Genomic DNA, 16,567 nt, shown 5'->3' with positions numbered 1-16,567 from the left:
TCAAATTGCCATCGATAAAATGCAATTGTGTTCGTAGTGCGTAGTTTATGCCGGTCCATACCATAACCCCACCTCCACTATTGTGCACTCTTTTCACAACGTTGACATCAGCAACATGTTCGCCCACACGATACCTTGTCTGTCGTTGTGAGGCTGGTTGTCCAAATTCTCTAATACGATGTTGGAGCCGGCATATGGTAGAGAAATTAAAATGACATTCTCTGGCAACAGCCCCGGTGGACATTCCTGCAGTCAGCATGCCAATGCTCTGTGGCATTGTGTTGACAAAACTGCACATTTTAGTGTGGCCTTTTATTTCCCCAGCACAAGGTGCACCTGTGTAGTGATCATTCTGTTTAATCAGCTTCCTGATATGCCACACCTGTCAGGTGTATGGGTTATCTTGGCCAAGGAGAAATGCTCACTAACAGGGATGTAAACAAATTTGTGCACAACATTTAAGTGAAATAATACGCTTTTTGTGTGCGTATGGAACATTTCTATGATCTTTTATTTCAGCTAATGAAACATGGGACCAACACTTTGCATTTACAGACATACTCTATATGATCATCTCAATGGCCGTATCTTTCCACAAATAGTGAAACACATGCTATGATGGACAGCTACAGACCCACCTCCATTACTGTAAGCCACAACTTGAAATGTCAGCCCATTTACTTTACATTTGTAAGTTTTTCTGTTTTTGTTCAGTGTAGATACCCAACCTTAAACTGTTTTTTAGTGTTTTTAGTGTTACCCAACCCTAAAAGGCTTGTTCATAGCTGTTCACAGCTATTCCATCTCTTCTCAATTCGTCAAACTTGTTTCATTAATTGTTTATAATTGCCTCATTAAAGTTATCTTAATTATAGTTATCAAAGCTTCTTCCTCTCATATCAGAGCAACAAACTCTATTCTTTCCACATTTTGTTTGTGTTTATTAATTTCACAAGTACATGTAAAAATGACTGCAAGGCTGTGTTGAAAACCTATGCAAACACAAAGAAACATTTAATAACAAAGTATCTCAAAGTGCTATACTTAAAAAAAAGTGTCTTAAGAAAGCACCTGACATGTTCCCATTTTGGTACATTGTAAATTAAAGGAACTGAGAAGGGAGCTTCATAAATGCAGTTTGTCTGTGAATGAACGTTAACTAACAGAAATTAGGAAAACAAGGCAATTTGAACAAGCAGCTGGAAGACTTCAGCATTTGAGGCACTTTCCTGCCTCCTCTCTCATGCAGTGCCGAAGTACATCTGTTTTGGTGCCCCTCACTTGCCACACAGTGGTACCGGGAGATATCGTCTCCCCATTTCTGACGATTTGTTTTAGAGGGAACCCTCAGGAAATGTAGCAATATGAATAACAAATCAACGATCTGTTAAAAAGTGCCCCGCATGCAATCTATGAAATGCAATGAGGTTCGAGTTTTCCCCTCTCTCTCAATGCTACCAGCAGACAATACTGTTCCTACACAAGTGCAGTCTATGTGACTTGATAAGCAAGAACTTTACAAATGTGTGTGGTTGTTCTCCGTCTCTCTTTCTCCTCTCTTTCTCAAATTAATGTCGGCTTATCTGTCTAATTTCTGCTTGTTGTTGGGATTCGTCAGAATTTTATTTCCAATTCAAGGCACATTTTTCAGGGAAAACTTAGGACACTTACTAAGTACAAACATAAACTAATAGATATATTTCAGAGATGGTTTTCTGGCTCATCTGGCTCCCCGCCTTCTAAAACAAAGGATAGCATATGAGGTAATGAATCCCAAACCGTCTGCTCTGACCAGTCTCTCTAATGGCATCTCCTCTCTCTCTCTCTCTCTCTCTCTCTCTCTCTCTCTCTCTCTCTCGCCCTGCACTGCAGCTGTGGCGTCCTCAGGGCTGTTAACCAGATCAGGTGCTAAATTCACTAATTGAATAATTTCACTGGGCTCCACTATAGGGCCTTTAGAAGTGGCTGCTCTTTGTGTCTCTCCTCGTGTGACTGAAAAATGGTCCAGGCTTTAAATGAAGGAGTAAAGCGGGGCTGTTGTGCTAGCTAGAGTAAATACAGTATGATCGTATGATGTAGTGTGTTTTTTCTAAAACAATTTCCAGGGACCACATCGGGAAGTATCTATGCCAGTGTGCTTAGTTGGTTGGTTTTACATGATGCAATGTTTAGGAGATTAAGACTTTAATTTACCATGATGTGTAGCAGAATATCACCTGCATGAGGCTGAGTGACCCACTGATGCGTTACTCATTTGGACTTCTAGCCAACACTGAAACAAGAGAGAACACTGTCAAATGCTATGCCTGCAATTCTACAAATTGCCCTGGCAATAAGCCATTTGCAAAAAGGGCCAATCAGAGAATATCATAGTGAGCAGTCAGCCAATCACTCTGACCTTTAGCTCTGATATTTGTATTTTCATACAACAGTTTTCTGTGGAGGAAAATCACCATGAACTGCATTCATCTGTCTTGTACTCTATTCTAGTCGCCGCTATACTGACTCCTCTACCTCCTCAGAAACTTCCCAAAGCCTCTAGCTTCTCTAACTTTTCCGCCGACTTTTGAGTTGTCTTTCTTCGACTCCGAAGCCGAAGGCACGTGACCAAGGCAGATCCCATTGGCAATCCATCTCACCCACCGGCGGAGGAACGTGGAACAGAACAGCGCTATTGTGGAAGATTGATCAGTCTTTGGCACCCGCTGGCCACCACTTGCCCAGAAATCTGCGTCCCCAATTCCCTAGGCTTAGGTTGGCCTTTGCAGCTCCCTTAGCCTCCACAGCTCTAGTTGCTCCAACCAGACCGGCGGATATTTACTGTTTCCTCTCCCGTTTTCAACTTGTGACCACATTTCTTACTTTAGATTGACCCCTCTGATCCTCCTTTGTGCTCGCACCAAGATTACGGGAACAGGCGATGCAGGGGAGGGAGACTGCCAAACGCCTGACTGTCGAGATGCCTTTCCTGGGCCGCTCATGCCTGAAACATCCCCGTGCCATCCCCACTCCGGCCGGCGCCAGTCTATATGACTTATGGAGTTTGGGCCCTCCACTGCCAATCCCACTTAGAGTGCATTTTTCCGATAAACAAAAGCACATTCAAGCTTTAGCTTCTCATTTCACACTATGTGCTTTGGCTGCAGGCAATGTTTTCCCGGAGCCCTTGGCCTACAGTCCAAAGAATGGCTCCAGTTGGCTTTCCTTAAAAAAAAGGAAAAGAAAAAAAAGATGCCACATGTGGAGGATTAGACTCCATCTTTCATCCTCCACGCTCTCTTCTCGCCCTCCAGAGCCATCGCTGCTCCCCATGTACTAGTGAACCAGCCCCATGGACACACACACTCGCCCACTTCTTCCTCCACCTCCAATACAGAGCACAAACTCACCTGCCTCTTTCTCCCCCACTCTCCTCTTCCCCCTCGACTCAGCCAACCACACACAGCGACATCACAGCAGAGCCACAGTTGGATTTGAAACTTGTTAGTTTAGTGCGGGGGTGTATTCTTGGCTATTGTGTGTTTTGAGAACTAGTTACTTTGACAAATCTGAGATTCAAAATAGTCTTATTTTGATAGCAAATGTCTTGCGGTGAATGGAGGTAGTATGTGATGCTCTATTCATGCATAAATTGGTAATCCACATTGTTCCTTTACATATTTCAGCAGCTACCATTTGTAGCCTGGCAAGTATATGTTAATGGTGAACTGTACATATGGTGCTACAATCAAGTGGCTGTGCCATCTATTGTGAATTTATTCAATTTCAGAGGTGTACACTTTGAATATGCTTAGGCTGCTAAGTGCGAATGGTATGCCAGATGGAAAGACACAGGAGAATAAGATAAACATGACTTTTAATGCTCCCTCTATTAGAAATGTCATGGCTCGGATCTGACGCCAAGTAGCCCTGAGAAGGCCCTTTGTCTGGGGCTAAACAGAGATATCAGAGCGGTTATTAGCGGTGTTGTCTGAAATGCTAGCCGAGGCAAGGGGTGACCCCCAGGGCTTCGCCTGTCTCAGGGAACAGATGTGCCACCCACTCGCAACAGTTGTACCCTACCCACAATGCCCTTGTGGGAGTAGCTGGGCTAGTTGCGGACCGAAGATGATACCTCACTTAACTAGCTCCCCGTTGGCTCCAGGGAGGGAGCATGTTTTCGTGTGGAGAGGAGGCAGAGGAGGGGAAAGGGAGGGGGTGAAAAACGCACATATTTAGAGGATCAATATTTACCCAAACTTCTTCTCCTGAGCCAACACCTGCTGTGTCTTTGTACAAGAAATGCAGAAGAAAAACGGCTGCCTGATTTCAGCTCATGACTTTTTTTTACTTTTTCCAATATTATCTTGAAAACTAGATAAAAGTTATTATTTCATTAAGTTGCGGATGCTTTTTCACAATGTCTCGGAGTGCGCATTACAACAATACAAATAATAATGAACATTTAAAGGCTCATTTTCTTGACTAATTTACTTTGCTATTTTTTTTATCCTTAATGAAGAGTTTAATTTCCAACATGCTTGTGAAGAAAACATGCATTACTGTGTAGTTACAGAAAGTTAATTCCTTTCTTTTGTCATGTAATAGTTATGTTTACTTGCTTTCAAATGTTGTCTATAGACTGAAATCATGGAGGAAAATAAACGTTATGTTTTGTTTGTTTTGTTTGTTTGTTATCAATTTCATATCTACAAATGCTATTTTACAGTTCTTAATAGCTCATTATTCTATGCATTGTACTTAAATCAGTATTGCAGGATTCATTTTAGTTCCCAATAAGAACAAGGTCAGGTCAGTTTTCAGATGGAATCACAAGATAATGATATTATTATATCTCATGATATTATTTTATAATAATTAACAGGAGAATTCACAGCTTGACTGCCCATGCTGTGGGATTAAGAGTAAGATATGCACTGTGAGTGTTGGGACTAAGTGGAATGAACTGTAGTGGCACTTAAATCCACAAATTGCACAGAAGGACTTAGCCCTTAAATTCATTTGTCAATACATGCATGATCTGTGTGCAGCTCCTCAACCTTCTGTCTGTCCTCCGCTCTCCATTCTGAGTATAGGGGAAAATGTTCATCCATTCATCATGGGTACATAGGTATTTGTATGATGTTGAGAACAAATGATCTTAACTTGTTATGGAAAATGTCAATAAAATAAAATGTACTGTCTCCATATACCACAACCATACTTGTCACATTGTTTTTAACAGCAAACCATTAGCAACGACCACATCATCTCTTACTTTATTTCTATCTATGTCTCTTCCTCCCTCTTAATGCCAATCAGAGTCAGATAGGTAGATTCACTGCTAACTCTTGAGATTCAGCATGTGTTTCTTCCCGAAGGGGAAAAATTAATTCCTCCTCCTCGTCCTCCTCCTCCCTTTCTCCGCCAAGGTGCAGCATCCTCCCTCTTTCTCTCCCATCTGAAAGAATACAAGAGAAGGAGAACCTCTCCTGAGGGGATCCAGCTTATATACTATTTCATCCACATTTAAATCCTCTGATAGATGTGAATATGAATGCCTTCGCAGGGAAGTTACAGAATAAAGATAGATTATTTTCTGAAGATACTAATATTAGTCTTTTGGCAAAGGGAGTGTAAATGGGAACCATATGCGTGGGGACAACTATTGATATTTAAGCTTGTCTTTTATAGCACTGCCATCAAAGGGGAGTCAAACAGAGAAGCGGCATATAGAGAGTTTTTATGTACCTGTATGTTTTTGAATCATGTACAATTTTTATTGTATCAGTCTCGGACAGAAACTTTCTCTTCAACAAAAAGGAATTAACAGAGACCATTATGTCTTAATTCTTAAATAAATATGTCATTTGGATTGTTATTTGATGTACATATATTACCGTTCACAAGTTTGGGGTCACTTAGAAATGTCCTTGTTTTTTGATAGAAAAGCACATTTTTTTGTCCATTAATATAACATCAAATTGATCAGAAATACAGTGTAGACATTGTTAATGTTGTAAATGACTATTGTAGCTGTAAACGGCAGATTTTTAATGGAATATCTACATAGGCGTACAGAGGCCCATTATCAGCAACCATCACTCCTGTTTTCCAATAGCACGTTGGGTTAGCTAATCCAAGTTTATCATTTTAAAAGGCTAATTGATCATTAGAAAACCCTTTGTTTTATGGGCCTCTGTACACCTATGTAGATATATATATATATATATATATATATATATATATATATATATATATATATGAATTACAAATCAGCCTTTACTTAAATCATGTGTCTAGTCTATTGCAATGTGTAATCATTGATGTCCCAGGAGCAGGAGTGGTAAACACTGTTGAAGTGTATAATTGTAATAAATACATGCAGACACAGCATCATTCCAATAATGGAGTTTGATACACCTGGTATTGGATATGACTGGAAAAAAACTTGCTAAACAGCGATTTTCGTAACTTAACTTTATATTCCTCTCAATTGTAAATGTTTTGCTTGACTCGTTATGACGTTATAACTACTTACATTTGCTTCCCCTGTAATGTTTTGTCAGCCATCTTTGCTGAAGAAAGTCACCAGGGACGGGTGGCTCACGTCAAATTCGTCATTGGAACCACTCGATATGATTGGTCATATAAAAACCTTGGGACCCAAATGCATAATGAGTGCTCTAACTCCCCCTTGTGGTGGTCAAGTCACTATTATTCAAGTCACAAGTCACTGACATTAGCTAAATGATTAGCCAAGCAAGGTAAGTTTGCAACGTAAGCCCCTCAGCCCTCGTTTTTGGTCAGCTTTGCGAGTGTATAGTTATGTTCACTCCGGGGACTGAAACTCCCCATAATTCAATTCGCGAAGATTGTACATCCGCAAAGAAAAGTGCGAAAATGTAAAAATAACGTCAATGGAGAAGTCAAGTAAGTAACAACCAATGCAAATACGTTAGAAATTGTGCTCCTAATGCACATGACGGCACAAACATGTTTTTGTTTGGTTTTCTTTTGGAAATTGTAGAAATAAAACATTTTCCTTCTTCAGAAGTTCCAGCTAGGCAGGCTAACATTAGTTAGCTAATTAATTGGCTAGCTATCAGACAGTAGGCGCATATTAATAATTATATATTTAGTATGAGTAGACATGCAATCATATTTGACTGTAGCGCATATAAAGTGAAGAATTTCCGGCCAAGTGTGGTCCATTTAAAAATCATTCCTGCCTCCCTCACCTGCAAGTGTATACTCGTCAGACGTCATGACACGTCACCAGAAGTATCCACTTAATTTGAGGGCTGAGGGAATAGGGTGTGTCTTTTAAGTGTTTGGATCTCAGCCCTAGTGTGTTGTACTGGGATTGTGCCACATAGCATAATGGGGGGTTCTATGTGTTGAGGAGCTTGCTGACATTGTTGGATAGAGACTAGGCAGAGTTCCTCTGTCCAGTGTCTGTGTTCTTTTGCCCATCTTAATCTTTTCTTTTTATTGGCCAGTCTGAAATATGGCTTTTTCTTTGCAACTCTGCCTAGAAGGCCAGCATCCTGGAGTCGCCTCTTCACTGTTGACGTTGAGACTGGTGTTTTGCAGGTACTCTTTAATGAACCTTCCAGTTGAGGACTTGTGAGGCGTCAATTTTAGAACAAGGCTGTAACGTAACAAAATGTGGAAAAGGGGAAGGGGTCTGAATACTGTCTGAGTGCACTGTACATGGGACACCAGTGTTTGCTGTTTGTGTATGTGTGTGTGTTTGTGAGTATGCGTATATACATTTGTGAGAGTATACACTACCAGTCAAAAGTTTTAGAACACCTACTCATTCAAGGGTTTTTCCTTATTTTTTACTATTTTCTACATTGTGGAATAATAGTGAAGACATCAAAACTATGAAATAACACATGGAATCATATAGTAAACAAAGAAGTGTTAAACAAATCAAAATATATTTTATATTTGAGATTCTTCAAAGAGCCACCCTTTGCCTTGATGACAGCTTTGCACACTCTTGGCATTCTCTCAACCAGCTTCACCTAGAATGCTTTTCCAACAGTTTTGAAGGAGTTCCCACATATGCTGAGCACTTGTGGCTGCTTTTCCTTCACTCTGCGGTCCGACTCAACCTAAACCATCTCGATTTGGTTGAGGTCGGGGGATTGTGGAGGCCAGGTCATCTGATGTAGCACTCCATCACTCTCCTTCTTTGTAAAATAGGCTTTACACAACCTGGAGGTGTGTTGGGTCATTGTCCTGTTGAAAAACAAATGATAGGCCCACTAAGACCAAACCTGATGGGGTGCCGTATCGCTGCACAATTCTGTGGTAGCCATGCTGGTTAAGTGTGCCTTGAATTTAGGAAAAATCCCAGACAGTGTCAACAGCAAAGCACCCCCACACCATCACACCTCCTCCTCCATGCTCTACGGTGGGAACCACACATGCAGAGATCATCCATTCATCCACAAGCGTTTCACAAAGACAAGGTGGTTGGAACCAAAAATCTCCAATTTGGACTCCAGACCAATGGACAAATTTCCACCGGTCTAATGTCAATTGCTTGTGTTTCTTGGCCCAAATAAGTTTCTTCTTATGATTGGTACTTGGAAGGCAGCCACAGTTCGTCCTTTATTTAAAGGGGAGATCAAGCTGATCCTAACTGTTATGGGCCTATTTCTAATTTGCCCTGTTTATCAACAGTGTTAGAAAAACGTGTCAATAGTCAACTGACTGTCTTTCTTGATGTAGTATTCTCTCGGGTATGCAATATGGTTTCCGCTCAGGTTATGGATGTTATGGATGTGTCACTGCAACCTTAAATGTCCTCAATGATGTCACCATTGCCCTTGATTCTATGAAATAGTGTGCTGTTATTTTTTATGTTGTGTTGCTACCATGCTGTGTTGTCATGTGTTGCTGCCTTGCTATGTTGTTGCCTTAGGTCTCTCTTTATGTAGTGTTATGTTGTCTCTCTTGTTGTGATGTGTGTTTTGTCCTATATTTATATTGTATTTATTTTAAATGTTTAATCCCAGGTCCCCGTCTCCGCAGGAGGCCTTTTGGTAGGCCGTCATTGTAAATAACAATTTGTTCTTAACCGACTTGCCTAGTCAAATAAAGGTTAAATAAAATTAAAATAAAATAAAAATAGTACTGGTTTCTTTGCAGCAACTTGACCATGAAGGCCTGATTCACACAGTCTCCTCTGAACAGTTGATGTTGCGATGTGTCTGTTACTTGAACTCTGTAAAGTATTTATTTGGGCTGCAAATTCTGAGGCTGGTAACTCTAATGAACTTATCCTCTGCAGCAGAGGTAACTCTGTGTCTTCCATTCCTGTGGGGGTCCTCATGAGAGCCAGTTTCATCATAGCGCTTGATGGTTTTTGCGACTGCACTTGAAGACACTTTCAAAGTTTTTGACATTTTCCAGATTGACTGACCATGTCTTAAAGTAATGATGGACTGTCGTTTCTCTTTGCTTATTTGAGCTGTTCTTGCCATAATATGGACTTAGTCTTTTACCAAATAGGGCTATTTCTGTATACCTTCCTACCTTGTCACAACACAACTGATTGGCTCAAACGCAAAAAGAAGGAAAGAAATTCCACAAATTAACTTTTAACAAGGCACACCTGTTAATTGAAATGCATTCCAGGTGACTACTTCATGAAGCTGGTTGAGAGAATTCCAAGAGTGTGCAAGGCTGTCATCAAAGCAAAGTATGGTTATTTGAAGAATCTCAAATATGAAATATATTTTGATTTGTTTAACATTGTTTTGGTTACTACATGATTCCATATGTGTTATTTCATAGTTTTGATGTAATCACTATTATTCTACAATGTAGAAGATAGTACAAATTAAGAAAATCCCTTGAATGAGTAGGTACTCTAAAACACTACATACCGGTAGTGTACGTCATTGAGCTTGGGTAATACAAAAGTTCTGTTACTGATTACAATTTTGAACAGGTAACTTTAACGGATTACATTTAGAAAGTAACCTATCCATCCCTGCTCGCTCAACCTCAAACATCTGCTGAACAACAAGAGTAATCCTCAAGCACAAGAGTAATCCTCAAGAAGAGACGGACTCTTAGAGGCCATTATTCCTCATCCCTGTGTAGGCCAGGAGTTCATTGGTTAACACCTTCAGTGTTAATCATCCTAGAGTAACTGGCTGTAAAGGTAGCCAAGAGAGTTCTGACAAAAACAGATAAGAAGATAGAGGCCGAGATAATAAAGTGACTGCTCATGTGTAGCATGTGTTTGTTAGGGATGTGAAGGGTCTAATCAAGCAAAGCCAGGGCCTTATATATTAAAACGTTTCTTTGGGGCTCACTGACACAAACCCTTATCTGCCTTAATCCTAGCCTTTGTGAACATGGTTTAGAATGTTCTGTTCAAACTAATCTACGATTACAAAATATCTTGAACTCGATAGACTCCAGATTATTCAAATCCTTCTTGGTGTAATCATAATACCAAAGTGCCACCATGTAATCTAAATCAAATGAGTTGTTTCTTTTTTCCAGAAACATGTAAATAAGCGTAATGCTACAGTGTAGGACGATGAAACTTAAAAATGCTGTGCTTATTTGAATCATTAAAATATTAATCACAGATTAAGCGCCATAATATCCAAAGGATTGCCGTTTTAGAAACAAATACAATAGTCCCCCCACTCTTTTCTTTGGAGGAACCTCCTGGCGGCTCTGAAATCAACCACATGTTTCAGCAGTGAAAGAAAGACAGGAAAGGATAGAACTGTAATCCCTATCAATGCACTTTACAAACCACCTTCTCCCTAAAATGTGTGACTAATGGGCACAAATCTGCAGCTTTAGACGCTGTCAGTGAGGATGGCTGGAACTGTTGTTCTGCCATTCACCGCACGAACGTAATAAACCCGTTCATTTGTTTCTGCCATTGCTGAAGCCTTTTTGTCTCTCCTCTGAGCAAATGTACCTTGAGGTCTTGTGTAGGGTTTCTCTTTTCAAGCTGCGCCTTTTCTGCCCGGCCTGCGTGCTTCGTGGTGCCGTAATGACATTAAAACACGAACACTTAAAGGGCTTTCGGCGAGAGCCGCATTGTCTGCTGTGAAAGCTTCCAGAAAGAAGATTTTATTATGTTGTGGGATTTAATGCCAGTGTGCGTTACCTGATAACGTTAAGGGAGAGAGGAAGGCGAGAATATTCCCAAACTGGCAGGGCTTCAAGAATATTGACCACCAACAGGATTGCAGCTGATGTCGTCCATGTGTATTCATGGACTCGGAACAGCCTGATTATAGCTATTACAGAATTATATCCGGGGAGGTGCAATTCATTAGCCCTCATTTCTATTTATCTAACGTTGGAGGGCAAGGCTAGTTTAGTGGTGCAGTGCTAGATAAATGTTGTTGTTTTCCCCCCAACCAGATAGGAGGCAGTTGGGTCTTCAATCTTAGTTGAGAAACCTATTGGTTTGGGTTAGAATACAGTATATAGGGGGAGGACAGTTGCCACTGTTGTGGAGTTATCTGCTTTAAGGAGTTGAACTTAGTCGTCTTCGCTAAATGTTGAGGCTAACACTTTGACACATTTGAACATTTCCATTTGGAGTTTTTTTTTCCCAGAGTGAAAATTTGTGGCAGGTGTGATTTTTGTGGGTCCAAACACATTTACGTCTGTGTTTTTGCTATGACAGTTGAATACACTTTTGGGAAATGAAGTAAATGAAACCTATAAAATGGAGTTTACTTCCAGCTGAATAGCTAATTTGGTAAATCTAGGGAAAACAAGTCATTTTTCACTGCTGTATTTGAGGGAGAAATAATGACAGTGTTTCGGTGTTGTTTGATCATCCTTCGCAAATTTGAATGCCAAATTTGTTTTGCAGGTGTTGCACATGGAATAATTGAGCTGCATAATGTGGATAAGGTGTTGATACCATACTAAACTTAACTGTTATGCATTTCAGGAACCAAAAACAGTTCCAATCAGTAGAAAAGCTTAAATCATTATTCAATTTGAAAGTAAAAGTGTGGTTTGTGAGACAGGTGGAATTGGCTAGGGGAAAGTTTTGGCCGTTATAAAACGATGCTTATCACAGTTTTCACTTGGACATCATTGCAGTTAGAACTCCTCTAACAATGTGAGACTTTGAAAAGGCCTTCACAGGGTTTGATTCCATCAACTTTAACCGTATTCTAGGTCATCGGGGATCCTTAGGCAGTCATGAAACATCGTTTTTTATCATGTGCTCATAGTTGTTGTTGTTGTTTTTCTTTTATTGTCTGTAGAACCATATCATGTGATCAAAAGGCCTGGCTCATATCAGTCTTTTCTTTCAGCATACCATACTGTAAGTACCATTACCCAATTTAAAAACAGGCCCACCCCACTTAAAAATAGTCCATTTTGCATTGTGCTGTGTTGATGGTGCTAAAGCTGTGAATTGGTGCAGCTTCCACCACAGTGCAGTGCGGTAGCTACATAGAAACATTCCCTGCCAGGCTGAGTCGTTCACGCTGCCTTGGGTGCACTCCGCTCCCCCTCTCCTTCTCCTCTCCTTCCTGGCATGATGAGCTCCCACCTCCCCCCCACCACACACACACACAAGACAATGGCTATTACCAGGCACACCTGGGTTCCCATCCGCACCATCCTCCTAATATCTTTTAAATCTCCACATAAGGTATGCCTTCCATAGGGCTTACAATACCATTTGCTCTAATACATTCTTTTGGCAGTGCTGAGTGCAAGCTGCTTCTCCGGGCCCCTGGAGAGTCGAGGGGGGAATGGGAAGGGTGAGGCAGCCCAAAATATGAGAAGAAATAGTGGGGAATCCTCCAGGACCACGGCCTGGTAATCAACATTCTTCCAACTGGAAACATTTTCCAATTCTTCATCTTCATTTAGCTTCTTTACCTGCTAATTCTTAGCAGCGGGTAACAATAATTTGCGTTGACGCCTGAAACGAGAAGCAGGAAACAACCAAATTGAGTTTTTTTTGGGGAGGGAGGGAATGGGGGCTGATTGTGATAAGCAAATGAAATTAATGACAGTAAGTGTTTGTCTAGTGAAGAAGGGAAGAGCCTGTCGCGTGTGCCATGTTAAACACTCCACATACGGCAAAGGAGCTAATCCAGTCTCCCTCCATCTCAAGCCGCCGCGTGATTATAGGAACACTCTCCTCACAAACGCCGCAGAGCAAAACGGCGGCCCTCGTTACCGCTCAAGCTCCCTCCAATGAGAGGCTCATTAAGAGGGGAGAAAAAGATTTTAAGTGTTGACTAATAGAGGAACTCCAAGGTATTTATTTCTTATTGTTTCGATGCAAAGTCATTATACTGCACTGGAGTTTTTCTTCGGCAGAAACCAAGAGCACTAAGTACTAGGGAATAGGCTACGTTTGTTGGTGTTTGGCGTTTTTTTCTTCTCTCCCTTCCCTCTTCCTCCACTTTGAGGGAAGAGGAGATGGCTTCGGGCTTGCCTGGAACCCTAACATCAAGATGCACTCCCGTTGTAGGTCTTTACTGTAGTACCATATGAACTGTCACTTGTAACGTTAAATAATAGATTGCTTCCACTAATTCCCGGCCTGATATTTCTGGCAGAGAGGAGGAACATGCGGACAGACAGCATCTGTTAGACCCCCACGAAGGCCAAAAAACGTTCGCCACACACATTCTGAGGAAAGGATTACTGCGGTGCATTCACCTTTGTAAACATGCAACGTTGCCAATGCTAATGCTAGCCTACTTCAAGCTGAAGCTACATGATTAACTATATTATTTTAACTCTTAGATGTTGGTGCACATTTGAATATGATTTCTAAAGAGCTTAATTGATATATACTAAATTCAGCCTTTTTGAATACAACTCCATTGGTTTACACAACTTTGATATAGCATTTTGAAATTATTTGTCAAACCTGGTTGAATTACTTTTTTTGTTTCATTAGGTCCCTGGTGAGAATATTTTGGGGTTAAGCACTTTAATATTCATTATAGTCAGGTGATTTTTTCTAATGTTATCTTCTCTAAATACAACTTTGAGTTTCCAATTGTCTTAACAATAGTTTAATTGTTGCTTTAGCCGCCCACTTAATAGGTGCACAAGAAAAAAAGCAGTAATGCCTCTGAAAAGAAACTGATGAATAAAATTAAGGCACACCTGCATGCGGCTCGCTTCTAGTTGAATAGATTTCTTTGTTAACTGTTCTTCAAAGCTACACGTACAGTCATTATCTACATTAGCTGTTCCCCCCCAAAATTCTGTAAACATTTAACAACACAATGGATTATTCAATATACAGTATCAATAACAAATGTGATGTAGCCTAATATACATTTTCTGCCATAACTTTGACAACAGTTCATCTCAACGTGAATAAGTTTATATGTTGAGGGAAACTATTACAACAACAAAAATGGTTACCGTGTTGCACTATCAATTTGTATGATTTGATTAGATAGAAGTGGTAGAACTTTTATGATAGTTAGAGAAACATTGACATGGTTAAAACGCTTGTGTTCAGGATTAGGTCTCCCCCGGTGGGAGTTTACCTCAATCTCCTCAGCAGGAGAATCATTCGATCCATCGCTCTGTTAATACGACCCCTCCTGGTGAAGCCTGGGACTGTGCGTGTGAGTGTATGTGTGCAGCTACATCAGTGAAACGGTGTGTGTCGGTGTTTGTGTATGTCTGAGTCTGTGTGTGTGCATACACGTTAACACTCCTGCTCAGCAAAGCCAACCACCCTCTGTGTCTCTGCTGACGGCTTGGGGCAATTTTTTCTTTCCCGTGGGGGCCCTTGACTAGGGCCAGAATTCCTCCACGTGTGTCTTTATGTGTGTGTGTCTGTGTTAGTCGTGGCGGGATTGCTTTAGACAAAGGAGAGGCACTTGCCAGAAGCCGCAGCAAAGGCAACAACATCCCTACCCCACCTAAAGCGCCCATTTGTTCCCCATCCTCTCCCCGGCTCCCTCAGTCCACTCAGGCAGCGATGATGGCGGCTGCTCAGGAAAAGGGCCCTCGGGAGACTGGAAAGTGAATAAAGAAAACGGAGAAAGACAGAATAAACATTTTTCATGCTTTTTTTGTCTAATGCCGTTTCCAAAAATAATGTGGGACAGAGAAACAGAAGGTATGGTTTATAAGAAAACATACACAAAAACACACAAACACACACACATGCACTGAATGGCGGTTTGGGGAGTGTTGTGAGTACCTGATTCTTCTCCCTCTTTTTTTCTCATCTCCTTTTAAAAATCTGCAAATCCATTTGCTCAACAGCTGCACCTCTGTACTGAACAGATAACAACCTGGGCCAGACTGGCTTTGCAGCGAGTGGAGGCAGATAGGCCCAAATCTCTGGCCTTTTTTTGTAAAATGCTAATGACGAAGGAACACTTCTCCAGCCAAAAATGCTTTTGTAGATCTGTCAATTGCTATTTTGACAGATATTTGCTTGTAAGTACACACAACACTTGTTCCCCGTGTCTTATCTGGTGCTCTGCAGAACACCGACCTACATTACGTCAAGCACAATATGATGCACAAACATGCTCTGTTCAATAGACGTTTATTTTCCCTCTCGTTTTTTAACTTAAAAACAGACGGAACTAAATGAAATGGCTGCAAATCCTACAGACAGAAGGTATTCTCTCCCAAATAAAACCTTGTGGCTTACAGGGAGGAATCTTGCGACCATCTCCGGGTGTTTGATAGCTCCTCGAAGGGCTGTGCAATAGCACTCTGTGGAGCAGAGTCAATATTGGGAAGACAGCTACAGCTGCTCATTCACTTCATTCTCTCTCTCTCTCTCTCTCTGTCTCTCTCTCTCTCTTTCACATGCTCTCTAAACCATAATAACAATAATGGAACAACAACACATATTGATGTAAGAAATGTGAGTGTGTGTGTGTTTATGTTGCTCAGTTCAAATGTGTCACTGATATCTGAAGTGTTGTACCATTTATAATAGTGAGCATATCTCTAAGCTGTAAATTGACTAAACTTGTAATCCTCCAAGTATAACGTAATATTATCTTAGTTAATGATTATCAATAAAAATGGTTATAACATAATGAATTGTAACTGAAAGATAAAAATCATTATAGTATTTAACCATACCATCACATTCATTGTTGGGGAAAAAAATCTACTGATTTGAAAAATAAATGAAGGTGACTTTATTTTATACCTTGTTTGACTGTTGACGCACATCTCTCTTCTAAATATTGAGTACAGTGTTCTAATATATTTACCATTCATAAGCCACACTATGGTAGATTAGTTCACATAGAAACAACTACATAACAACTATAGGACTTATTTCCATCCTCCAGTTGAACAGGGCTTATTTGGTTAAAGTATCATAACACAATGCCCTCTGGGATTTGACCCCACTTAGACACATGACTGGAGGATTTCCTTAGAGACTGTGAGAGTGAAACGTCTGCCCTCACGTTGCCCCAAGAAACGTGACAGTGAAACAGCCAGGTACTGTAACTTTAAACTCAAAATAAACACTCTGTTTGAGTCTACATTCAAAAGCATATAGAGGCCTACAGTACACAGTAAAGTGCAGTATTTAAAG

Source organism: Oncorhynchus mykiss, chromosome 3 (genome assembly GCF_013265735.2).
Source record: "Oncorhynchus mykiss isolate Arlee chromosome 3, USDA_OmykA_1.1, whole genome shotgun sequence".
Classification (NCBI taxonomy): domain Eukaryota; kingdom Metazoa; phylum Chordata; class Actinopteri; order Salmoniformes; family Salmonidae; genus Oncorhynchus; species Oncorhynchus mykiss.
Note: the sequence above shows the minus strand (reverse complement) of the source record.